Source organism: Hibiscus syriacus, unplaced genomic scaffold, assembly GCF_006381635.1.
Source record: "Hibiscus syriacus cultivar Baekdansim isolate YM2019G1 unplaced genomic scaffold, ASM638163v2 tig00110332_pilon, whole genome shotgun sequence".
Taxonomy (NCBI): domain Eukaryota; kingdom Viridiplantae; phylum Streptophyta; class Magnoliopsida; order Malvales; family Malvaceae; genus Hibiscus; species Hibiscus syriacus.
In genome coordinates, this window is record NW_024062688.1 from 2621187 (window position 1) to 2639974 (window position 18788).

Consider the following 18788-nt stretch of genomic DNA (forward strand, 5'->3'; position numbering starts at 1 on the left):
AGAAAAGGCATGCAAGCTAAAGCTAGAGTCTCTAGGATACCAAAGTCATAAACTAGGAGTATCCTTAAGGTATCTAAAGATTCTCTTAACAGTTAGTAAATGTGATTCCTTAGGACATGATTGAAATCTAGCACATAAGCAAACACTAAACATAATGTCTGGTCTACTTGCAGTTAGATAGAGCAAAGAACCAATCATTGACCTATATAATTTAACATCCACACATTTACCTCCTTCATCCAAGTCAAGCTTTGTAGAAGAGCTCATTGGAGTGCCATGAGGTTTCCTATTTTCCAGTCCAAACTTCTTGAGCATATCTTTGACGTACTTAGCTTGATTGATGAAGATGCCATCTTCTCTTTGCTTGATTTGGAGTCCCAAGAAAAATGAGAGCTCCCCTATCATGCTCATTTCGAATTCGCTTTGCATTAGCTTAGAAAATTCTTGGCAAAGAACATCATTAGTAGAACCAAATATTATATCATCAACATAAATTTGAACTACTAATAAATCTTTACCTTTATGCTTTAAAAACAATGTAGTGTCAACCTTCCCTTTTGAAAAACCTTTTCAATTAAAAAGTTTGACAATCTTTCATACCAAGCTCTAAGAGCTTGTTTTAAACCATAAAGCACTTTTGTCAATTTAAGAACATGATCCGAAAATTTTGAATCTTCAAAACCTAGAGGTTGTTCCACATACACTTCTTATTTTATAAAATCATTTAAAAATGCACTTTTAACATCCATTTGATATAATTTAAATTCATGAAAACATGCAAATGCTAATAACATTCTAATTGCTTCCATCCTAGCTACGGGAGCGTATGTTTCATCATAGTCTATGCCCTCTTCTTGAGTATACCCTTGAGCAACAAGTCTAGCCTTGTTTCTCACTATATTACCACTCTCATCAAGCTTATTCCTAAATACCCATCTAGTACCTACAATAGATTTATTACTAGGCCTTTCAACTAATGTCCATACTTTACATCTCTCAAATTGATTTAATTCTTCTTGCATAGCCATAATCCAATGTTCATCATTTAATGCTTCTTTAATATTCTTAGGCTCTATACATGAAATAAATGCAACATAATTACAAATATTAATAAGAGAAGATCGAGCTGTTAACCCTTTGGATGGATCACCTATAATATCACCATCCTTGACATAGTTGTACTCTCTTGGATAAGATACTTCCCTTTCTTCAATGGTTGGATTCTCAAGAGGATCATGAGTTTCCTCATCTTTCATTTCTTCCTTTGATGATGATTCTCCAACGTCATATCTAACATCATTTGTATTAATAATACCTACATAATCATTCAAACAAGAATCCTTCCTCGGAAGGAGATTATCATCAAAAACAACATGTATAGACTCTTCTACAACCAAAGTTCTTTTATTAAATACTCGATAAGCATTAGAATTTAAGGAATAACCCAGAAAAATTCCTTCATCACTTTTAGCATTCTTGCTAATGTTTTCTTTACCGTTGTTTAAAACAAAACATTTACATCCAAAAGGATGAAAATAACTAATGTTAGGCTTTTTATTTTTGAAAATTTCATATGGAGTTTTCTTTAAAATTGGTCTAATCATTACTCGATTTACAACATAACAAGCGGTATTTGTGGCTTTAGCCCAAAAATATTTTGGCAAATTATTTTCACAAAGCATGGTTATAGCCATTTCTTCTAAAGTTCGATTTTTCCTCTCAACAACTCTATTTTGTTGAGGGGTTCTAGGTGCTGAAAAATTATGGCTAATAACATTAGAATTACAAAACTCATTAAATCCAAGATTTATAAATTCAGTGCCATGATCAATTCTAACACTAGTGATAGAGTAACCTTTTTCGTTTTGTATTACTTTTGAAAATGTGATGAAATTTTCTAATGCTTCATCTTTAGTACTTAAGAATAGAACCCAAGTATATCTAGAATAGTCATCTACCAAGACAAATGCATATTGTTTTCCACCTAAACTAGTAGTCCTAGTTGGCCCAAAAAGATCTATATGGATCAATTGTAATACTCTACTAGTTGACACATCATTAATGGATTTAAAAGAAACTCGCTTTTGTTTTTCTTTAGCACAAGCATCACAGATTTTATCATTATCAAATTTTAGTTTAGGCAACCCTCGAACCAATTCTCCTTGATCTAACCGTTGCAAAACACTCATGCTAGCATGTCCTAGTCTCCTATGCCATAACCAACTATCATGCTCATCCTTAGAAACTAGGCATAAATTAGTCATTTCTATAGAGTCTAAATGCACCATGTATATGTTTCCTATTCTATGACCAACAAGCATAATTCTATTAGATGCAATGTCAATGACTTTACAACCATTAGTTTCAAATATGACATTGAATCACTTATCACATAGTTGACTAATACTCAAGAGATTATGCTTTAATCCATTCACATATAACACATTTTTAATTTGTATGGAAGAGGTATTACCTATTGTACCTATACCTTCAATGTGACCTTTTGAATCATCACCAAAAGTCACTTCTCCTCCATTTTTGGCGTTAAGCTCTATGAACCGGTTTTTATCCCCGGTCATGTGTCTCGAGCATCCACTATCAAGGTACCATGAATTTAGATTTGTTTCCCGTGCCTTGTAGCAATGCTCCTTTTCCTACAAACATAGATTAGTTTTTTATTTTTGGTACCCAAATTTTTTTGGGTCCATATTCATTAGTTTCCAAAATCCTAGTCCCCTTAGGTATCCATTTGTGTAGGATATCTTTATCTTTAGTAGTAATGAGTTCTTTAGGAACCCACATACTTCTAACAGTTTTTCCATTAGAGGTTCTTCGGGGACCTCTATGATTGTAGTTTTTAAAACTTTTTCTAACAAAGTTGGATTTTGAATTTTCTCCTTTTTCAAAACGTTTTGTTCCAACTTTATTAAAAGAAGCTTTAAGATCATCAATTTTCTTTTGATGATCATCATTGATCTTTGAAAGTAAATTTTGCAAATCCAAATTTTTCTTTTCAAACTCTTATAGTTTGATTTGCAAATCTTTGATTTTACTTTCAAGATCGTTGTTGGTTTTGGATATGAGTTTATTTTCATTTTCAATTTTGAAATATCATTTTTATGTTTTAAAAATAATTTCTCATAATCCGAAGCCAACCCATTATATTCCTCTAATAGCTCATCATAAGATAAATCATCAAAATCAGATGAGTTATAGGTTACCTTATAATCTTCCCCGAATGCCATCAAGCACAAGTTTGCTACTTCTTGTTCCTCTTCATCGGAACCTTCTTCATCGCTCCATGTAGCCACATGAGCCTTGTTCTTATTCTTTGATTGACCCTTTCTCTTCAATTATGGGCAATCATATTTGACATGCCCCGGTTTTTTGCATTCATAGCAAATGATCGGGTCCTTCTCTTTTGGTTCATTTTTGAGGCCTTCATTTCGTTTGAATTTTCTTCCTTGGTAAGGTCTCATCATTTTTCTGAACCGTTTGGCAAACAATGTCATTTCCTCATCATCGTCATCTTCATTCGAATCACTCTCATCTTTTGTGGATTTGAGAGCAACTCCAATGTTTTTCTTCTTCTCCTTCTCCTTTGGTGTCTCGTCAATCTTATCGAGGTCCACCTCATCTTCAAGCATCATTTCATGAGTGAGGAGAGAACCGATTAGTTCTTCAAGAGTTAAGGACGTTAGGTTCTTAGACTCGATGATTGTCGTCTTCTTTTATTGCCATGATTTTGGAAGGGTGTAAACTAACTTCCTCACAAGCTTTTCATTTGAAATGATCTCTCCATATGATTTGAGACCATTGAGAATCGTTGAGAATCTATCCGTCATAGCTTTGATATCTTCATTTGGTTTCATCCTGAAATTTTCATAGCTATGCGTTAGAATACTAATTTTAGATTTCTTTACCTCATCGGCACCTTTATGAGTGACTTTAAGTTTGTCCCATATTTATTTGGTGGTTGTACAAGATGAAACTCTTCCGTATTCATCTGGTCCAAGAGCACAAAATATGATATGGATGGCTTTGGAGTTGAGCTGGAACATTTTTATCTCTCCTTCACTCCACAATCTTGGATGAGTGAGAGGCTTGATGTATCCTTCTTCTACGACATTCCATGCTCCCATGTCACTTGCTTGAATGAAGTACATCATCCTATTTTTCCAATAGGCATAGTTAGCCCCATTGAAGAAAGGAGGCTTGTTGACGGGCATCGAATCGAGACCGGAGACGAAGTTTGAAGTAGAGGCCAGTGATGACTTTGATTATCGATGTAACTCTTCCCGAATCGACTCAAGAGGCGATTAAACCTTCAAATGAGTTAGGCTCTGATGCCAATTGTTGAGTTAATCGATTGACAGAATCGACCAAGAGGGGGATGAATTGGCAATTAAAATTTTGTGAAAGCTTTTGCAGAAAATTGAAAGTAATTGCACAGCGATTTAGAGTGGTTCGACTTTATCAACCAAAGTCTACGTCCACTACCTTAGCTATCCACACTAAGGATTTTCCAACAAATTCACTAATTTGTTCTTTCTTTTGAGGCCAAAGAGATAACCTTACATCTCCCTCAAGAATATACCCCAATTCTTGAGAACACTCTTTTCTCAAAGAGAAGATTACAAATTTGCAAACTTATAAGAAAAACCTCACAAGGCAAATATGTTTTCACAATTCTAGAACAAAGAAAGAACACTCAAGAATAAATACAATTGAGCACAATAAGTGTTATTGAAAGCAAAATGAATATTGAATGAAAAATAGGCTTGAAATGCTCAAACTTGAGGTTTGATGTTTTCTCTTTGATTCTCTATTGATTCTAGTTGCTTGATGTTTCTTGTTGTTGATCAATGGCTTCTAAGCTTGCTTAAATACACCTTGAATCACTTCTGAACGTTGAGGATCATTAATGAAGTTATTGGAGCCATTTAAGTGTGAAAACAATTAATATTTCTGCTTGGAGCGTGGGGGGGATCGGTACCCCTCATGGGGAATCGGTTCCCTAAGTGTAAAATTCAAATATTTCGATCGTTGAACAGGGGGAATCGATACCCCTGGGGGGAATCAGTTCCCTCCGAGCATATTGGAATTCTCGGAGCCAAACCATTCAGGGGGAATCAGTACCCCCTTGGGGGGGAATCGGTTCCCTCTGAGCAATCTGAAATTTTTGGCTTTGAAATGGTTCGAAATATTTTGTAACATTATTTTGAAATTATTTTAAGTTTAAATTTTAATTTTACAATTGAGTAAGGATTAAAAATGACATTTGAAAGATTTGGAGTAATATTTTGATATTCGAATAATTATATCGAATATACTTATAAAATCTTTTTGTAAAATCTTAAAATTCATTTATCTTAATTTGTTATATCAAAATATCAAAATGTTTTCAACAAATAATCAGTTTAAATGCACCCGTAAAAGTAAAATAGACAACATTACCCTATTTTCTTACTGAAAATTTCCCCAAAGTACGTGGTTATTTTCGGTTAATGCTTGCAGAACCAAGCAACAAAACATGCACAAGTGATCAAGGATCCCTCGAAAAGCGAAGGGAACAGCCATACGCCCTCTTCAATTGCTTCTAGTCTGGTCCAATGTCACTATGGTTATGGGTGAAAAAAATTCGACTCGATTAAAAATTGATTTTTTTTTTAATTTTAGTATCAAATCAATTTTTAGTTCGATTCAAGTTGGATTTTGAAAATTTTGAATCTACCGAAAAATTGAAAATTTCAATTGAATATTTTGACAAGTTTGCAATTTGATCCCCAATTCTCATATTCCTTCATATTCTCATTCATTTTAAGTTTATTTTTTTATCTAATTTGAGTCACGTGCTCCTAAATTATTGTAGAATAACTATGTATCTTAAATTTTTTATTTTTCATATCAAACTTTCTGTTTTCTTTTAATTTAGTCCTTCAATTTTATATGATTTCTTTATTTATTTAATTCATCATTCATTTTAAGTTTATTTTTATTAAATTTGAGCCCCATACTCATCTATCACTATAAAATACATACGTAACTTTAATTCCTATTTTTAAATATAAATTTTTATTTTTCAATTTAATCACTGAACTTTGGATTTTATTTAATTTGGTCTTTTAACTGTATCTTTAACATGTTCATTTTTCTCATCAATTCTTTCACTCTTCTATACCCATCAATATTTTATCCTCAAAATATATTATTTAAAAAACAATGTTATAAATATATTTTATAATTTTAGATTGTATTTGATTTATTAAATAACATTACAATATGAAAAAGAATATAAAGAAATATATATGTATATCTTATATGGTTAGAGAAAATGAATAACTTAGAATCAATCAATACCATAATATTATAAATAATTAATATTAAATTTGTATAAAAACTCAAATAACTTGACTCGACTCAAATTTCATAAACTAAACTCCAAAAAAATAAATAAAGTTTGAGTTATGAAATATGACTCGTCAACTTGAATAACTCGAATTTTTGTACTCAATTCAATCGAAAGCTCACCCCTAACTAAAGTCAAAGCAGTGGTTCGAGTAGATTAAAAGAAAAGCTAGAAAACTCCTCCATCAAACATCACCAAAAGAAATGTTTCCATTTAAATTTGAATTACTATCATTAAACTTTTAATTTATTTTTCATTACAATTATTGTTAATAGTTGTCGTTAAGAAATGTTGATGTGAGACAAAGTTTTTTCCCCAAAAGAAAAATCATAAGTTTTTAAATTGACAACAATAGTAAAGGTTGAGTTTTCGATGGACAAAGTGGCCGCGATCAAACTCAACGTCGTGAAGGCTTACCTTAGCTAAAAGATTAACATAGTTTGGTTTCAAAATTAATTCAACGATTGACAATGGCATATCAATTTTTTAACTTTTAATTTCAATTAGAATTTGAGGAGATTAAAAAATTGTTCTATCATTTTAAATCAAATGAAAGAAAAAAATAATTCGATGATATTTTTTTGAAGGAAAAGCCACCGAATCACCAAAACAACAATAATGAAAGGAGGGGACAATCAGATCAAAACTAAAAGTTGAAGCTTTTTATCAACCATTATTAACTATAAAAAAACTTAGAATGAAATTATGTTAATCTTCTGGCCAAACGAAGTCTTTTCATTGTTTATCAACATTGTTGGGATTGATCAACGTCTGCTTTGTTCGTAGGAAATTTAACCTTTATGGAGATTGTTAAGTAGGGAAATTGGGATTTATTTTGGGAAAGATGACTTCAACGTGCCACAACAATGATTCTTAACAACAACTAACAATAATGATCATAATAATAGTTAATTAAAAATTCAGTGACTATAATGCAAGTTGTAAAAGTTCAAAGACCAAAGTAAAATTTCCCCTTTTATTACTCAAAACAATTTGTTTTTTTTTCGTGAGAAAAAGAGAAGAATCGTGATAATCAATCATAAATGTGTCTTTTAGAAGTTACCACAAATGCAGTTGCAACCATTAACGAGTTGGTCTTGGTGGGTCCACAAATTTCACATCCAACAGAAATCCTCAGTTATGACTACCATGTGTCCTCACTTCCATCCAATCAGATCCCAAACGAGGACAATCCCATCGTCTCTCTTTATTTTACCAAACACGTGTCAGAAATCCATTCGTCAATCTAAAAGCATTAAAACCTAAAGGGTAAACTGCACCATTTTTCACTGAACTATATTATCTCTCCTATTTTTCTCACCCAATTTTCAATTTACTCACTGTACTTACAGATTGAATCATTTGCTCACTCCTTATTTTCTCTCTAACGTATGGATGATGTGACATTTTTTAATTATTTTTTTAACTTACATATTGAATCATTTTACTTACTCTTTGTTTTCTCTCTAACGTATGGATGACGTGGCATTTTTTTTTAATTATTTTTAATATAAAATAATTAAAAATATTAAATAAAAATGGAAGGTGGTCAGATGCCATTGTCGACCACCGTAGACAGTGATAGTTTGGTCCCAAATTTCACGGGTCGCTTTGTCTCGACACATTTAGTCCGATTCCAACCTCAAATTTGTCAAAATTACTTCTAAGTCCACAAATTTGAGATTAAAAGTAGGGAAGTCGAAATATTTCAATCCAAATTCACGGGTTTTGTGTAACACCTACAACCCCTATACTTATACCAGTACAAGTTATAGATGTCACATGAACTACTTAAAACATTTCCCAACTCAAAAGTGATTTAAAATTTATTTTCTTCAAATTGTAGATGATAATATAAAAATATTAAATCACATAAAACTATCATATGATATTTAAAACATATATTAATGTCATATACATCTAATTATCATAGTAATACTGGTTAAAACCATCAATGATGAAATAGGGTAAAACAATTTAGTTTAGCCATTACAAACCATTCTCAAAAATAGTTTTACAGAGCCACTAGGACATTCATAAATACATGTCCCTATCTATGTAACACCCCCAACCCGTACCCGACCCGGATACGAGTCCAAGATGTCACAGTGACTTTTTAAAACAATTTTCTTACAAAATAACAAAACATTTGAACTCATATTAAGAAAATACAATAATATACTATTAAATTATGTTCGTTATAAAATTTTAAGGAAAAACGTATTTATGAACAATATTATACGGTATGAACAGTATCGTGAACAATAATGAACAGTACTGTGAACAGTATCGAATGCTAAAATTTTTCCAGATTGCTGCAAGGGTATCGATACCCTACTACAATACTTCCGTAAAACATACATAAACTCTTAAAATTTAACTTTTCATCGCTATACATTTACCATTTACATAAATACATTTAAAACATTCTAAAACTCGATCAGAGCACACATAACTTAACGACTTTGTTTACATGCCAAGCTATTTATCACATAATAATACATACAATTTAAGTTTCTTATGATATGATAGCTGTAGAAGTAATGTTGTCTCAGCTGTCTAACCTTGCTTGTTTATTTTCTCTGATCCTACGTGTGAAACACTCACACGCTAAGTCATCGACTTAGTGAGGCATAATAATAATGACAGTGAAATATAATGATAATGTCGTCATGAGATGAAGTGTGACAAAATTACATATTTAATCCATGCAAGTTACATAACCATATATCTTACTTGTAATCTCATCAAATTAACCATCATGAATTCATATAATAAGTTCAATAGCCCATGATACAATACTGAGAACCTGAGGTATGTGAGTACTGTGAGGTTGTGCACTATGCTGTCACCACAACTCGTATAAATTTGCACCGAAGTGCCACATAGAATTTGTCCCGAAGAACCGCGTAGAAATTTACACCAAAGTGTCGCGTAGAATTGCACTGTAGTGCCATATAAGATTTGTCCATAAGGCCACATAGAAATTCCTTAAGAATCATATACATATACCAAGGATCAAGTAGGTGTCTCAAAAGACCTCATACATGTTCCAAAGAATACATATATGTCCCGAAGGACCACGTATAATTATCCCGAAGGACCGCGTATACCCTCCACTCTTGGCATGCCAACTATACCTATAGTTCTCGTCTACATAACATGGGCTTTCACAATTCACATAGTTTATATCTCGTAGACATATCATTTCCATACCTTTATCACATAGCTCATATAACTTTTCCTGCATATTCATGTCACATAATGCAAATAATATGAATTCATGTCATGTATCATAATATGGAATGTAATCATGTATCAAGATATTAAATCTAGACTTATCACAAGTCTAGAACTGAATATATTTCTATAATCATGCTATGTATATGCACTCACCTATATCTCTTTGCCTTTTCCTCGATCGATTTTACTTGTCACTTGTTCCAGAACTCGTTTAGGCTCGATATCTACATAAACATAATTTCTGATACGATTATCAAAAGCCTAAACCTTATAACTTAATACTAATAGCTTAAACGAACTTAATGAATCAATATTCAACTTTTCCTTTAGGGGGTATCGATACCCTCCTTAGGGTATCGGTACCCTTATTACATTCTGGATTTTTTCGTTCAAGAGGGAATCGGTACACATACATAGGGTACCGATACACTCTGCTTAAAACAAGCTTTTTCACCCGAAAATTCATCAACTCTTCACTGAATTTCCTCATATAAAACTCCTTTCATACCACCAAACTCAACTACAACCATTTTAACTAACTTCTATCATTCTTACACCTTATTATCTCCATACTTCATTCAAATTCTTAAAGCTAAGAATCATACCAAATTTTCCATGTAATCAAAACTTATCTCTAACACTTGTAACTTATTATTTACACCTATGACAAGTCAAGTTCCATCTCAAAGTTCATTTATTAACTCTTTTTCAGAAATTCACTTTGAAACTCATTCTCTTTAATCTTTCATAACTTCTTCATCTTTTGATTATAAGACAACTTAAGCTTTCCTTAAGCTTAAGTATCACATAAGGATCAAAACTCACTCTTGAATTTTAAGGATTAACCAAAAGAAATCAAACTTACCTTAGCTTGGGTGCTTCACGTTGGAGAAGAGAAGAAGATGAAGAAGAGAAGAAAATGAATTGTTTGGAAACTATGTTTCCCCAATTATGATTCACATGGGTAATATAATACCCATTAATTATTATTTAATTATTTCCTTGTTCAAAGACCCATTTACCATTTTATTTCTCATTCATTTGCTAAATCATCCTACACCAACATCTTTTAATTAATTCATTCACTTTTCAATTTATTTAATCTGGTCATTAAATTTTAAAATCTTGCACTTTAGTCACTAACTTGGTATTGAGGATGTTACAATCTAAGTCAAAATCACATCAAAGGATATCTTACTGTTATTGTAATATATTCATTGATGCTTGGTGTTGCTCTGTACTCCTTACTCCTACTCCTGGTCTTTACCTACGAGTGAAAATCATCACACGCTAAGTATATACTTAGTGATGCAAACATCAATAATAAACAATGCAATACATCAATAATATGTAATCATACGTCATAATCAAATGTAGCACGATCACTTATCTACATAACCATTTAATTACTATAAACAATATAATAATGATGCAATAATAAATATTTTCAATAAACCATAGGTAAACGAGTCGAATATATATAGATATGCACCGTAGTGCTAGCCCGAGTATGACACATAAGGTCGTATCCACCTTCTGTACTAGATATACTTAAGTATAGTCCTGAATATGACACATAAGATTGTGCCCACTATATACACTAATTATACTTTAGTGTAATCTCGACTATACAGCATGATACTGGACTCTATGGCATGCCAACTATACCGTGTCCCTCAATAACTCACTTGGGCCTATAGTATATTCTTGATTCATCCATAACAATGTATCAATCTCATTAAACATTTGGGCAGTTCATACCCAAATTAATGTTCACATATATGTATCCATAAGTGATCAGTGCATTTGCTATATAACTATTGACATATTACACATGTCAAATACATGATAAATGACATAAATATTTTGCTAATGCATTTAAGGTAGACTCATCGCAAGTCTTCATGATGATGTATTAACATCCATGATTGTCATGCATGTATTGCACTCACCTTGACACTTTATATAGTGCAAAATATTTGCCTCGCTATGTTCCAAAATTAATTCTTTTTATACTCAATTCGCTTCGAACGTAAAGTCAAGCGTGATCTGTACAAAATCACAAATTTATATCAATACATATGTTAGTATTGCACTAACATAAATATACTTGAAACTTATTCACTATCAAAATATTTCAACACTTAGTAATTCTTTTAATTTTGGCACCAACTTTTCTAACTTATATAAAATGACCCTTCACCATTTTACCACTTAAACTTTCAATACCAAAATTCCAACATTGAAATTATTACCAACCAAGTACATTTACAAAGGCATAATTACAAATAAATACCCCAAGCTATTTTAATAAGGCATAAAAATCACTAAACTTTCCAAACTTCCAAAACGATCAAATTTCACATTCTAACACTCATTTCAATTCCCAAACAACAATTTCCAGCATATTACATAAATTATATAGCAATTACACAACCAACCACCATTTTCTAAAATTGTCGAATTGATCCCCTAACTTTTCAAGAATTACCAAATGGTTCCTTAATTTTTCTAAGGCTTGTATAATACTTCCTACATCATTTCCAGCCCTTACATAATTTTTCCATAATTTTTATCATCCAAACAAGCCATGGCTGAATGCTCTAAAGCTCTAAAATTAGGGTTTTCATGATTTTGTTTGATTTTGATTCGATTCAAGCATGAAATCAACTTCCATCCATCCTTACAACATCTCTACAATCAAAGACCTAATCAAATTTCATCAAAACACAAAGTTCCATAACTCTATGATTTGGTCGAATCTTAAAGAACAAATTCTAAGAAGATTGAACATGTTTTAATCATCATACAAGCTTGAAAATGAATCTACAACCTCAAAAACATCAAGATTCATAATCAATTTTATAAACCTTAATGTGAACATAAACCCTAAAATTTGAGATCTTTGAAATCAAGCAAGATTAGCAAGCATAAATGGTACTAAAAGATAGTGTTTTTTGCATAGAAAAATTTTCTATTTCACGTCATAACTCAAAATCCAAAGGAAATTGTTCAAAAATTGAAAAGAAAATTTCTCTCACCTTAGAAAGGAGCTCACAACCTTGGAAGGAAAAAGATGAACAAGTTTCATCAAATGTTAGGTAAATTTCATGTTAATTTAACTTTAATTTAGCTTAATGAATATTTTATTCATTTAATCGAGAAAAGACCAAATTACCCTTAATGAAACTTCATATTTACCATAAAACCAAGACACCTCAACCTTATCATCTTCCAAAAGTCAAAGATGAACAAATTGTTTCCCTCTTTATCGTTTTGCCCTTGCAATTTCCCAAAAATTATAATTTTGCCACTTTAATTCAACAATCCAAATTTAACATGGAATTAAATCCTCAAATCCAATGATTTATATTATTTTCCATCATTTTAAAATGTGGAAATAATATTTTTAAGCATAATTTATCATCCTTCAATTTTTTCTGAAATTTTTATTCGACCCGATTTATCAATTTCTTATCGGACTTTAACCCTTTCTAGTTTTCAACATAAATTTTGGATCAAAAATCTAATTTCAATAAAACCCCACTTTCAATAATAAACGATCCATTTATGGAATAATTGTTTTTGAGGAAAACACCACTTAGGTCCCTAAACTTCCTAGTTTTATATTTTGGTCACTAAACTTTCAAAATTTATATATTAGTCACTAACCAAAATTTGAGGTATTACATTTTGAGACATTTTTCGGTGAAACAACTACCAGTTTTAGACTCATGGTCAAGACAAATCGACCTATGAAATTTGAGCCCTCAATGGCGGTGGTCGGAATGAAAATGACGTGATTGCTGGCGGAGAGAAAATGAAGAAGAGAAGAAAAAAAGGGGTAAATCACATAATTCATCATTAAACTTTACTCTCTCTTCTATTTTACTCACTGTACTTTTAATATAGGATTCAAAACGACGTTTTGGTGTATATTTGAGTTTTTTAAAACGATGCCATTTTGATACATGTGTTATGTCATAACACCATTAACTATTTAATGACAGAGTGATCAAAATGATTCAATCTGTAAAATTCAATGAACAAATTAAAAGTTGGGTAAACAAAATAGGGGAGAGAATATAATTTAATGAGAGATACAATTTACCCAACCTAAAACAAAGAATCGTCGATGTAAACAAGGCGCTTTTAACATGTGGTCGTTTCTCTCCAAATAAATCGCCGAACATAATAAAAAGGTCCCGCCGATTCTTCCACCCCCTCCCCCTTCTTTCCAAATTTCTCGGATAAATTCCACTCTACTCTTTAATTTATTTCCATTCCTTTGAAACTAAATTTCATTTGTATTTTAATTTTTTTGAACTTTCTTCACTGCAAATCCAATGGCTGCCATCTTCCAAGGAGTTGGGCTGCTGCTGCTTTATCATCATCACCTTCCAATTCTTTCGTTTCCAAGAAGTTTCTTGCTTCTCCGCGTAGATCCTTCTTCGGTTCGTTGCACTTTACCTTTTTCTTTTCGATTTTCATTTCTTTTAATTGCTTTTAATTTTGTTTTTGAAACATTGAACTGATCCAGTGAGGAAAGCGCCGTGCTCTGTGGTGGTCAGATCTGATGGTAGCTTGAACTTGGATTTGAACTCTAAAGGTCGAAGGGCTAAACAGTTGGTTGCCAATGCAGTTGCAGTAATGATTCTCTTTTTCTTTTCTTTTCTTCCCTTCGTTTTTTTACGTTTTACGTTTTATTTTTTATTATGTTACTAAATTTAATTGTATTTTGATTTTTTCAGACCAAAGCTGATAGCTCTGCAGCTTCGAAACCAGGATAATTATTTTATTTTCAATTCCAGAGTTTGGATTAACTTACGAATTAGTGTGACATTGTACTCAATTGCTCAAATTTTGTTGTAAACGAGATTTAAGAAAGTAAAAGAAAAAAAGTAAGTTGTTTAGTGTAACATTGTACTCAATTGCTCAAATATCGTGGAAATATGAAAGATGAGGATATTAGTACTATATTATTAGCATCTATGTTTGTTCACTGTTCTTGATTTTGTTTATAACTTATCGTAGTTATTCATTGACAGGCTTTGACTCTATTTTTGCATTAGTTGTGTTTAATCACATGTTTCTTGTTTGAGATGCATGCTTAACCAAGTCTTTGACCTCATATTATGGTGTAATGTTCAATCATTTGATACCTTTGAGGTTTTCACTACTTTATAACATAAGTGAAGCCTTTCACAAATGAATTTGTTTGTCCTATCACTATGTTGTAGTTGGCTTAGTCCTTTTTTCAGTTCATGCATTTGATACCATTCAGGCATTCACCTCTTTCTAACATCAGTACAGTCTTTCACGAACGAATTTATTTCTGTATCACTAGGTGTAATTGGTTTATAGTTTTCTTTTCAGTTCAGGACTTTGTTTTGAGAAACACTTTCTTTTATTATAATTATGACCAAGGCATTTCAATCTATCTACTGTCATCAACTGGTCACCATGTACATGCATGTCTAATGTTAAATGAAAAGGGTGTCATTTGAGTGGGTGTATGAATGCATGCTTTTATGTGTATGTCTCTCTTTTTCTTTGTTGTGATGGAGATAGTCAATTTTTTTAATATTCATACTTGTCACAATCATCTCTTTTGTTTTGTTATATTATGAAAAATATTATAGTGATATATTTAACTAGATCTGTATTGTATCCCAGGCATGAGCTTTTACTTTTTGAAGCTCTACGAGAGGGATTGGAAGAAGAAATGGAGAGAGACCCCCATGTATGTGTCATGGGTGAAGATGTGGGTCACTATGGAGGTTCATACAAAGTGACCAAAGAACTGGCTAAGAAGTATGGGGACCTTAGGGTTCTTGACACCCCTATTGCAGAGAATTCCTTCACTGGGATGGGGATTGGAGCTTCTATGACTGGTCCGAGTCCAGTTGTTGAGGGTATGAACATGGGATTTCTCCTCCTTGCTTTTAATCAGATCTCCAACAACTGTGGTATGCTTCATTATACATCTGGTGGCCAGTTTACCATACCAATAGTCATTCGTGGACCTGGTGGTGTCGGACGTCAGCTAGGTGCTGAACACTCTCAACGTCTTGAGTCCCATTTTCAGTCAATACCTGGAATTCAAATGGTTGCATGCTCAACCCCTTACAATGCTAAGGGACTAATAAAGGCTGCAATCCGAAGTGAGAACCCTGTTATACTTTTTGAGCATGTTTTGCTTTACAACCTCAAGGAGAGAATCCCAGATGAGGATTATATCTGTAATCTTGAGGAAGCTGAGATGGTAAGGCCTGGAGAACACGTCACTATTCTAACGTATTCAAGGATGAGGTACCATGTGATGCAGGCAGCAAAAACTTTGGTGAACAAGGGGTATGATCCTGAAGTAATTGATATTAGGTCTTTGAAACCGTTTGATCTTTACACTATTGGTAACTCAGTTAAGAAGACACATCGTGTTCTAATTGTGGAGGAGTGCATGCGAACTTGTGGTATTGGTGCTAGCTTGACGGCTGCCATCACTGAGAATTTCAATGATTATTTGGATGCCCCAATTATGTGCTTATCTTCACAGGATGTGCCTACACCATATGCTGGAACATTGGAGGAATGGACTGTAGTTCAACCTGCCCAGATTGTGACGGCTGTTGAGCATCTCTGCCAGTAGTTTGATTGCAGAAATAGTGATGCCATAGTTGAAGTTCTATTGTCACTTTGTATTTTCTCTCTAATTTCCGTTAGCCATCAATTTTGTCAGTTCAAACTTTCAAATTTCCATCAATTTAAGCAATAGTTACAGTTAGAATTCTGGAAAATAACTCTACTTCCAGTTGCACTGTGTCATTACTAAACACTTATTTATGAGACAAAGCCATGTAATTTTTCCCTATTAATGTGGTATGGCAAAAGAATTTAACTTTTTTAATATCTTTCTATTATTATCTTTAAAATTTTCAGTTTCCATTGCTTTTATTTATGTTTAAAGTTAATCACCTTGTAGCTGCTGTCAAATCAGCTTTTGCACCAAGCTCCCAAAAGGACTTGGCTACCTGGAAATGGAAGATTTGGCACATAATATGCTAACAACCTCGGGGTTTGCATCTGGAGTCATACCATTGTTGCACAGAAAGGTATGATTTGCTTTGCTATGGATGAAAGTAAATTCAATGAAATTTTATCTGTTTGTCAATTATCATTTCTTGTTAAACTTATTATACTAGGTATGATCTATTGCTTCATAGATGAATGCATGATTTTATGTTATGAGGCGAACTTATAAAATTTTAAGAGGCGAAAATAAATTATTAATAGAAAATAGAAAGAAAATATCTAAAATATATGATAATTTAAAATTTTCAGAGAATAACCCGGCTGCCCCCTCCGCCCATACCTGCTTTAGAATGTAGATTAAAATTCATCCTGGTGGTCTGACATAGCTATAGGTGTCGTGATAAGGTTATTGTGTGTTGGCAGAAAGATCAGGATTAAAGTCCTAGAAGAGTTTTGTCATGAGCAAAAGAGTATTCATCTCGGAGACCAGAAAACTAATCTTGGGCCGTTGTAGAGTTTTTGTTAAAAGCAGAAGCTATACCATACTTATAATTGTTGGCTCCTCTTATTATTCCCCGTAAGATTCTGATTTTGAGCAGCTACGTCTTTGGTCTGCAGTGTATGTGTACCTTATCAATGATTAAAATGGATAATGAACAAATATTACCTTATAATCGTGCCAGACTACAGAAAAATACTTTAATTTGTAGACTGAGGTAAATTTCTTGTGAATGATTGGAATTCGACTGATAAGATAATTTGTAGTAGCATCTTATAAACTATTAGCCCTTCCTTAGTCCATAATTACTTGAAAATGTTGAGAATTGTATTTCTTTTCTTTGGGATTGTTTTGAAAGGATGGTTTAGTTGCTATCCTGCCATTACCATTGCCACAAAAGCTGGACTATTATATTCTTTTCCATCAGCTGAGATGTTTAACCGTGTGGTTTAATGCATGTGAATTGGTTAGTGGACTCAAACAAGCATGTGCCGAGGCATTGCTGACCACCGGTCCTGGCACAATAAAATGACGAGCCTAGGAACATTGAAAGCAAACTGTTGCATGAATAATCAGATAACAATTAAAGGAGAATTAGGACTGTCGTACTCCTAAAAATTTTAAATTCTTATATAATTCATAATTTTTTATTAATAATTTATTTTCGTCTCTTAACATAAAATCATTCTAGATCCCATAAATGACTATATTTTTTCAGTAAAGTAGCCGGTGGTCTTGAACTGCATTCATTAGAGAGGCTGACAATCTTTATTTTCTTGATTTGGTGTCAAATCTACCCACCTGGAAGACATGAGAAATAAAACCAGTTGCCAATAGACGGCTCGATGAATGCATGTAACGTTTTCATTTTTTTCTTTCAAGCTTGCCGGTTAGAGTTTATTAAAGTTCTTTTAATAGATTAAGGTGATTATAATGTAGTATCTATTTAAAATAATTTTTTTAATAATTGATAACATATATGTCTTATAAACACAATTGCTCGAATCTAAGATCTCTAAAGAGAATAATATTTTATTTAATCACCGATTTATTTAATGAGTTTAAGATAAATTTTTATATATACAAAGATGTAGTGAGAATTTATGTAACGTCATCATCAAAACGGGAGACTAATTAAGTTAATTGTGGAGGGTTAAATATAATATAGTAAAAATATTTGACCGACCTCAAGAAAGGCACATTTGGGTTACTTTAAAAATGTTAGGAAAGTGCCCACCACTACGACTACCTAAGCCTTAAGGGAAGTTTGTAGGTATGATTAAGGTTTCTTTTTCTAGTTTCTTTTAGTTATCCTTAGAACTCAATGGAAAGCTGGCTTGGATTTATAAATTTATCCAATGGAAGTGGAGAGAGCAAGGGTGGCCACTCTGAGTGCTTGCATGCCTCATTCAAAAGATTAATTAATTATTCAATTAATTGAGTTCAATTATAATCTTTAAATGTAATCTAATTAATGCTCATATAGTTAATTTTGAAATTACACCATATAATATAACAATGTTATTGAACCCATTAAGAAGCTTCAGTGGTAAAAGAGCATGTTATTCTCTCTAGAGGTCATATACTCATGTGTTTAACTGCGTT

General features: G+C 32.4%; 1 pseudogene; it reads left to right on the top strand.

Annotated features, from left to right (window-relative positions):
- Positions 1-13983: 13983 nt before the first annotated feature.
- Positions 13984-16363, top strand: LOC120119400 (annotated as a pseudogene).
- The last annotated feature ends 2425 nt before the right edge of the window (positions 16364-18788 follow it).